Source organism: Rhinopithecus bieti, unplaced genomic scaffold (assembly GCF_001698545.2).
Source record: "Rhinopithecus bieti isolate Rb0 unplaced genomic scaffold, ASM169854v2 scaffold_29928, whole genome shotgun sequence".
Taxonomy (NCBI): Eukaryota; Metazoa; Chordata; class Mammalia; order Primates; family Cercopithecidae; genus Rhinopithecus; species Rhinopithecus bieti.
This window is the reverse complement of record NW_016814053.1, coordinates 4,031,632-4,039,185: the sequence shown is the minus strand read 5'-3', so window position 1 is coordinate 4,039,185 and position 7,554 is coordinate 4,031,632. Positions and strand designations below refer to the sequence as shown.

At 38.7% G+C, this 7,554-nt stretch overlaps 1 long non-coding RNA gene across 1 annotated transcript; it reads left to right on the top strand.

Moving 5' to 3' along the window:
* Positions 1 to 352: 352 nt before the first annotated feature.
* On the top strand, positions 353 to 7,249 carry LOC108513692 (uncharacterized). Its single transcript, XR_001880984.1, has 3 exons — positions 353 to 515; positions 1,801 to 1,991; positions 5,480 to 7,249. It is a non-coding gene; the product is annotated as an uncharacterized LOC108513692 (long non-coding RNA).
* The last annotated feature ends 305 nt before the right edge of the window (positions 7,250 to 7,554 follow it).

The window sequence follows — 7,554 nt, the reverse complement described above, 5'->3', positions numbered from 1 at the left end:
CTGTAATTTCACATTCTCTTAAGCCTTTTTCTTTTACTAAGATTTATTAGTGGAAGCCTATCCAAGATTTAGTTTGGATAACCCAGGGTCAAGTCCTTACACAGGCCTTGAGAGCTATAAAAAAACAAATGCAGAATCTGGAGTCTTGTGAAATATTCCAGACTGGCTTCTTGACTTATAGTGGGCAAAATTGCACATCACTATTTTAATCAAATAAAGCACTCATTTCCTCTGACATTAAATGCAGTCTGGATTTTCTGTTTCTTGGGTGGATATTTTATATAGTTATGAAGGCTATTTTTGAAGAATTAATTTTCCTCACATTTAAACTTGTTTTCTTGTTAGAGATACAACCTAACCAGCTACCCAGTTCTTCGTGCTATGAAACTCCTTCAGAATATCTGGTTTATTTTACTGAGAGTGACTGCTGCATCTGAATCACTTCTCCAAAGTTACCAGGAGAGGACTCTGAGGTCACACCGGCCCCAGATGGTCTTGACAAATGTGAACACTGAGTAAGTCGCTGTTTAAACATTATAAGAAGGTAGGGTTATTCCTGTTTCTAAAGATACTTAAAGTCTGAGGGAAAAGGCTATTGGAGAACAGTTTTCTTAAAAACAGTCTAACAAAAGTAGCATTCAAAGAAACTCTCATGTCGGTAGACAGAATTGAGAAACCTGCATATCCAGAAACATCTGGGAGATCTAACCAATGTAGCACATTGGTGAGAGAATGGGCTTTAGATTCGTGCTGAAGAATCTTTGGACCTGACTCTTCCAATTATTAGCTGTGTGACATTGTAAAGTTACTTAAAATCTTAAATCTTAGTTTCCTCAGTGGTGAAAATGCTGCTTACCACCTGGTATTGAAGGTTAAATGGGAGTATGCATAGTAAGCATTGGATATATGTCATCTTAAAGATTGGTTCATTTACTAGAAATTTTGTCCAATTAATAAAGTAAAGTAATACATTCTCATAATAAAATTTAAACAATATAGAAATAAACAAACAAAAACAAAATACCTGGTTCCACTTCCCTCCAACTCCAATTATGGAGACAAGTGGTAACTACCGTTAACAATTTGGCTTCCATACGACCTGAATATTTCACTTCTTATTTTTAGGATTCAAAGATACTTAGGTTAGTCAATTGTCCCTCAGCCTTTTCAACTAAGATCAAGTAAAGATACCACTAGAATATATTTTAAAACTTATTTTCATATCTAGCATTAACATTTTTTCTTCACTTTGTGGTATTAAATATTTCGTCCACATTCAGTGCTTACGCTGAAATCAAAAGGGGGAGGTTGTAGAAAAATCTGTCCCATTTGATCATTAATGTAGTCAATAGTTGCTTTTTTGACTGCAGTTTTGTTCTTCAAATCTGAACTTAAAATTAACATAATTATACCTAGAGTGTTTTTTGTTTGGCTGAACAACTCCCCTTGGTGTCCTGGAGTGCAGTGCTCAAGAACACCATTCTGTACTAACAATCCACCAGATTTCCTGCTAAGGGATAACCCCTGTCCAATGTGTCTAAATACCATTTGTGGCTACTAGTGTCTGCATGCATATGACTGCAGGTGTGAAAACTGTGTCAGTTCAGAATCCTTTAACTGCATGTAACAGATAATCTAACAGTAACTTGTCAGGTTTTATTTTACTTACGTGAAATATTTTACTTTATTTACATAAGAAGTCACCAGATATAGCAGCTTCATGGTGGTAGCAATGTCCTAGGTTCTGTCTCTTTGCTTCGCTATCCATAATGTAATGGCTTGTTTCTTCTCTTCTGCAAGATGCTTGTTGAAGCTCAAGTATCTAACATGTATTTAAGGCAAGAAGAAAGAGCGAGGTGGGTGCCTGATACCTCCATTTTATAAGAAGAACAAAAGCTTAATCAAAAGTCGCCTGGAAGATTCTGCTTGTGTATCACACTTGGGCCAGAGCTGGGCCATATAGCCACTCCCACCTGCAAAAGAGCTGGGAAGTAAGTCCTATATTTGGTTTTCCAACCTCTATACTGGAAAACAGCAATGGAAAATGCTGTAACAAATCCACAGCCTCTGACACAAGAGGGAAAATGGAAGATAAGGGGATGGGTCATGACTATGCTGCCTTGTTCTTGATGCTGGTTTGAAGATATGACCCAGGAATAGCATAGCAGTAAGGATGATCTAGAGGTTCTCCATTGAGAAGCGCCATGCCAAAAGGAGGCCTGGGTCCCCAAATGTTACAGCTGTTAGTCACCAGCAACTTTGGTTCACCCATAGCCACTTGCCCAGAGTGCAAATGTGCCCTGAATCTGGGTTGAAGCAGTTCCAGCGTCTACCATCTCTTGACTCAGGATTGCTGTTGCTCTTCTCTATAGCTCAGTGCTGGGTCCATTTAACAATTCTAGTACCTCTCTATCCTCAAGGTTTATTTTAGGGAGGCCCTTGTCCTTCCCTGCCCCTGAGCATTGTTCGGGGACACTCTGGCCCACTGAGAAGTTGTCCCAAACCCCAGGGATCCTTGTCCAAATCACTTCACCCCTTCTTAGAATTGTGAATACCCAAGGGTATTAGAAAAGCATATATAACCTTTTCTATAAGCAGAGAATCTTGGCTTACATTTGCTTAACATATAAAAACAATTCAAATGACTCTTCAAAGAACAAGGACAATCACCCAAAGTAACTCCCTGTATTGCCTACTTGCTTACCAGAGAAGTTGAGTTCAGCTTTTCCCACTTAAAAGAAAAAAAATCTGGCTACACAAAAAATTGGAAAATATGCAGTTATTGCAGTATTGGCAAGTGGCATAATTGATTCTTTGAGATTTCATGCCACACATCTTTAGATCACATCATTCATTCATTTACATTCATTCCTTCAACCAACCAACATCTGTGATGCCTATTAAGTGCCAGCCCCTGAGCTAAGTGCTGTGAACATGAAGTCAGATAAGGAATGGACCATTACCCGCAGGACCTTAGCATCTAGTGTGTGGAGAGACATGGAAATCACTTTTGCCTGTTGTTATAAGTGCTAAGGCAAAGGGTAGCCCAGGATTGTGGGGAATCCTGGAGGGGGAGCAGCTAAATTAGTCTGGGGGCCAGGAAACCTTCCTGGAGAGAGGATGCTTGAGCTGAATTTTGGAGTGTGAGTAGAATTTACTGAAGGAATTTCCAGGGAGAGGAAAGAGCCTGGGTGATGACATGGAGACCTCGAACAGCCTGGTGCATGGGGAAACAAGAGCACTAGTTCCATTCGGAGTGAAGAGTGTTCTAAGAAAAGACATCCAGGAGGCCAGAGAGGAACCGGAGCCAGATACAGCAAAGTGCTGTTGAACTAGTGAGCTTGAACTCCGGATTGTAGGTTATAAATTCAGGTTACAAGCCTATTCAGTTGTTCCTCACCCATTCCCAAGAGTAAAAAAGTAAACTTCAAGTGTTTCTATTTTGATGAAAGAGGAAAATTAAACATCTATGATAGATTACCTTAAACGCGTGGTCTCCCTAAAATGGTAATTACAATCATTTTAGAGTAAGAATCCCTTTCTACCAGCCCCTTTGCTTGCATTAACATAAGTAGATTAAGCCCTCTGAGGGATTAAAAATTGTAGGTGAATGTTTTACCCTGGAAATTACAATGAATCACATACTCTCTAGGGCCAAAGTCATTTCCTGAAATAATTTTTCCAGACTATTAGAGTACAGTTTATTCTCCTGCAATATAAATTGCACAAAATGGGAACTGAGTTAGTAAACCTCCCTTAGCATCTCAATTACTATGGTTCCAGGAAACAACTTAGGTATAGGAAGGAGGCAGACCAATACCAATATGTGCACATCCATTTCTTTTCTTTAGTTTGGCTTCGAAGTCTTCCAGTGTTTCTCTGGTTTCCTAGAACACTGGGACTTTGAGAAGCAGATTCCCACAATAAAGTCTTAATGTAATTCAAGAAGTCAGAAAGAGTGAAATTATTTCGAAGTTTGTTATTCTAAAGTCTTGTGAAAACATTTTGTCTTTCAGTTTCAAAACTCCTTTATGTGTTTTTAAAATTGTGTTCTGGTACACTCTGAGAGTTTATACTATGAGCATTTCAGAAGATGGTCAGTATTGATATGTTTATATCACATCCTGTGTGTGATGGTTGCTGCAGAAATGATTGATAAGTTTATTTTACTCTAAACTTTACCAAAATATTGATTCATACTACCTTGTATTATATTCAGTTTTCCCATTTATAAAGGCCTTTCCTATACTATACATTGTTTAGTTTTCACAATATCACCATAAAATAGACTCAGTATTTTACAAGCTAGGAACAAAACCAAGAGGTTACGGCACGTAGGGCTGGGCACGGTGGCTCACACCTGTAATCCCAGCACTTTTGGGGGTCAAGGGAGAGGATTACTTGAGGTCAGGAGTTCAAGACCAGCCTGGCCAACATGGCGAAACCCTGTCTCTACTAAAAATACCAAAATTAGCTAGACATGATGGCACGGGCCTGTAATCCCAGCTACTCAGGGGGCTGAGGCAGGAGAATCGCTTGAACCTAGGAGGTGGAGGTTGTAGTGAGCCGAGATCACGCACTGCACTCTAGCCTGGGTGACAGAGCAGGATTCTATCTCTAAATAAATAAATAAAGAATTAAAAAGAAGTTACAGCACATAGGTCCCAAACTAGAGTCTTCATTTGCACCATCTAGCAGAGCTTTTCATAAAACAGACCCTTGCATTTTTTGTGTGTGCTTCACTCTCCTGCCTTCCGCTACCTCCTCCAAGATTCTGCTTTAACAGTTAAATAGCTGCCCAGATGATGCTGATAGTGAACCTGCTTGGGAACCCCTGGTTAAAGGGATCTTTCTTTCTTTTCTTTGGAGACAGAGTCTCACTCTGTCTCCCAGGCTGGAGTGCAATGGCTGGAGTGCAATGGCACGATCTTGGCTCACTGCAACCTCCCCCTCCCAGGTTCAAGCAATTCTCCTGCCTCAGCCTCCTGAGTAGCTGGGATTACAGGTGCCCACCACCACTCCCGGCTAGTTTTTGTATTTTTAGTAGAATCAAGGTTTCACCATGTTGGCCAGGATGGTCTCGAACTCCTGACCTCGTGATCTGCCCGACTTGGCCTCCCAAAGTGCTGGGATTACAGGCGTGAGCCACCATGCCCAGCCAGTTTGGGGGATTTTTCTAAAGCTCTTAAGGAGTAGAATCAGAACTTGAACGAGGCATGCAGACTGCAAGTCAAGGGTGTTTCCCATAGACCACAAGTTAGGTCGGCGCAGTTGATGGGAGTTGAGGGGCAAGGATAGAGGGGTGGATGTTGATGGATGTGAATTAAAATCTTATAGCAATTTTCCTTTAAAAACAACTTTTTTAAAAGTGAAGATGGAGTGACAGTCAAGATCAGAAATTTTCAGATTGATAACATTTTATGGGATAATGTTGTTAGTATGGATGTTCATGATGTGAGTGTAATCTTTTTGTTTCTAGGCATGAAAAGCAGGAAATGCAGGAGAACAAGACAGAGGAAATGGTAGATTCATCCTTTGTGTCTTTCAAGGAGACACGATGAAAAAAAGTCCATGATAAACTGTGAATTTGAAGACAAATCATGAAAAAATAATTACCATGAAACTGTAGTAAATTCCCAGGTGCGTGGGGAAGAGATACTCCATGTTTTAGAAGATGAGTTACACTCAAGTCCCAAGAAGGAAGATCTGAGTGGTAGATGTTTCCATTTTTATATTACTAATGATGAAACTAAGGCTCAGAGAAGTAAAGGAGCTTGCCTAAGATGATAAATGATAACAAATGATAGAATAAAGAAGAACCCATAAGAGAGAGGAAAATAAACTCCAGGGCACTGTGAAAGAAGGCCTGGCAAATGCAACCTACAATCCATTTTGTGATATTGATGAACTGTAACGTTGATTTACCCTGTTTTTGTCACCAAAGGAAGCCATTGAGCCATGGTTATAAGATTTCTTCTTGGACATTTGAAACTGAGAATTTCCATATTCTTATTTTTCAGAAGTTGATGAATTTCAGTGCTAGGCAGGATTTTATAAAACAAATTTAGGGGAGAATACATTTTAGATAATTTCTTTGTGCTGCCATTTATCACCTGTTGGTTGAAGATCTGTGTTTTAGGTGATGCTGTTGTAAGTAGTACTGCAAACACTTTCTGCTTTTAAGTGTGTACAGCTCTCAGAATCTGAATTACATGGCATAGTGCTTTTGTAAAGTGTGTTTTCAACGGTATAAAGTTTATTTCGATGTTTTAAATCATCGATCACCTGTACATAGATTTTGTTGTTTTTTGCCTTTTCTACATTGTTACAAATATATCCCAGTCACTAGGCCATAGTCATCTAGGTTTTCGCCAAGGTGTTTCTTTTCTCCATGTCTTTTCCCAGAGACTTTCCAAGCTCTAGGATTCAAGGCAGACCTCTCATACCTCTAAGATCTTACTTAAATCTGATTTGGGCTTCAGGGAAACATTAAAGACACAACCAGTACCTGAAACTTTTAGTCTCAGTGTTCTGATTTGTCCTTGGTCACTTCCCCTAGCCTATGAAGGGAATTTCTGATTGAGTTCTACATCTCTGATTTTTAAAATTTTGATCGTAATTCATTTTTCCTGAGAAAGCATTTTTGTATTTTAGGAGTATAAACCCAAGAATTCACAATGGTATTTTTTCTTATAGGAATGCATGAGATGGTTTGCCTTTCTAAAAGTAAATGTAAAACCTATAAACTATGTGATTATACTTTCCCAAGTTTCTAGGAATCAACCCAAGTGCAATTATTATAAACATATAAGAAATCATGTCTACCATTGAAAATATAAAATTTAACAGAACCTGTAATCAACAATTTCTTCGTTTTCCTTGTCTTACTGTTCCTTCTCATAATTGTTGACAGACACGCATTGTAAAAAGAATGAAAGTTCAGTATTTGTGGGAAAGAATTTCCGAGGTATTTCTAGTAATTCCCTTGCTCCCTTAATGAGCCAGTATGAGACATTTTTTTAATGTGTAGAAGACTTTATTTTGTTAACACTTGCTCTAATCCAGCTTCATAAAGTGGAAGTTTTCTCTGTCCACTGATGCTATGGGAAATCTGAGAATTCAGGCTCTGTCCATTGCTGTTGGTCCATTCCCCTGAAAATGATCTTTAGTTTTTGGTCTAAAAAACTAAATTTTTTTTAGTTTTTTATTTTCTAGAGAAAATAATGATTTTATGGCTCCAAAGGGTATTTTAAAATAGAGACTTTTTTGATGATATCTTTCAACTCACCTTTTGTGTTTTCTGAATAAATAATCCTGTGGATAAATGCCCTTTTATACAGATGTGTGACAAGTATTTGAATAGACAAAACTTCTAGTTGAAGAAATAATTCTATACTTTTAAAATTAAGAATTACTTTTTATTTATTTATTTATTTATTTTTGAGACAGAGTCTGGCTCTGTGCCCAGGCTGAAGTGTAATGGCATGATCTCGGCTCACTGCAACCTCGACCTCCCAGGTTTAAGTGATTCTCCTGCCTCAGCCTCCTGAGGAG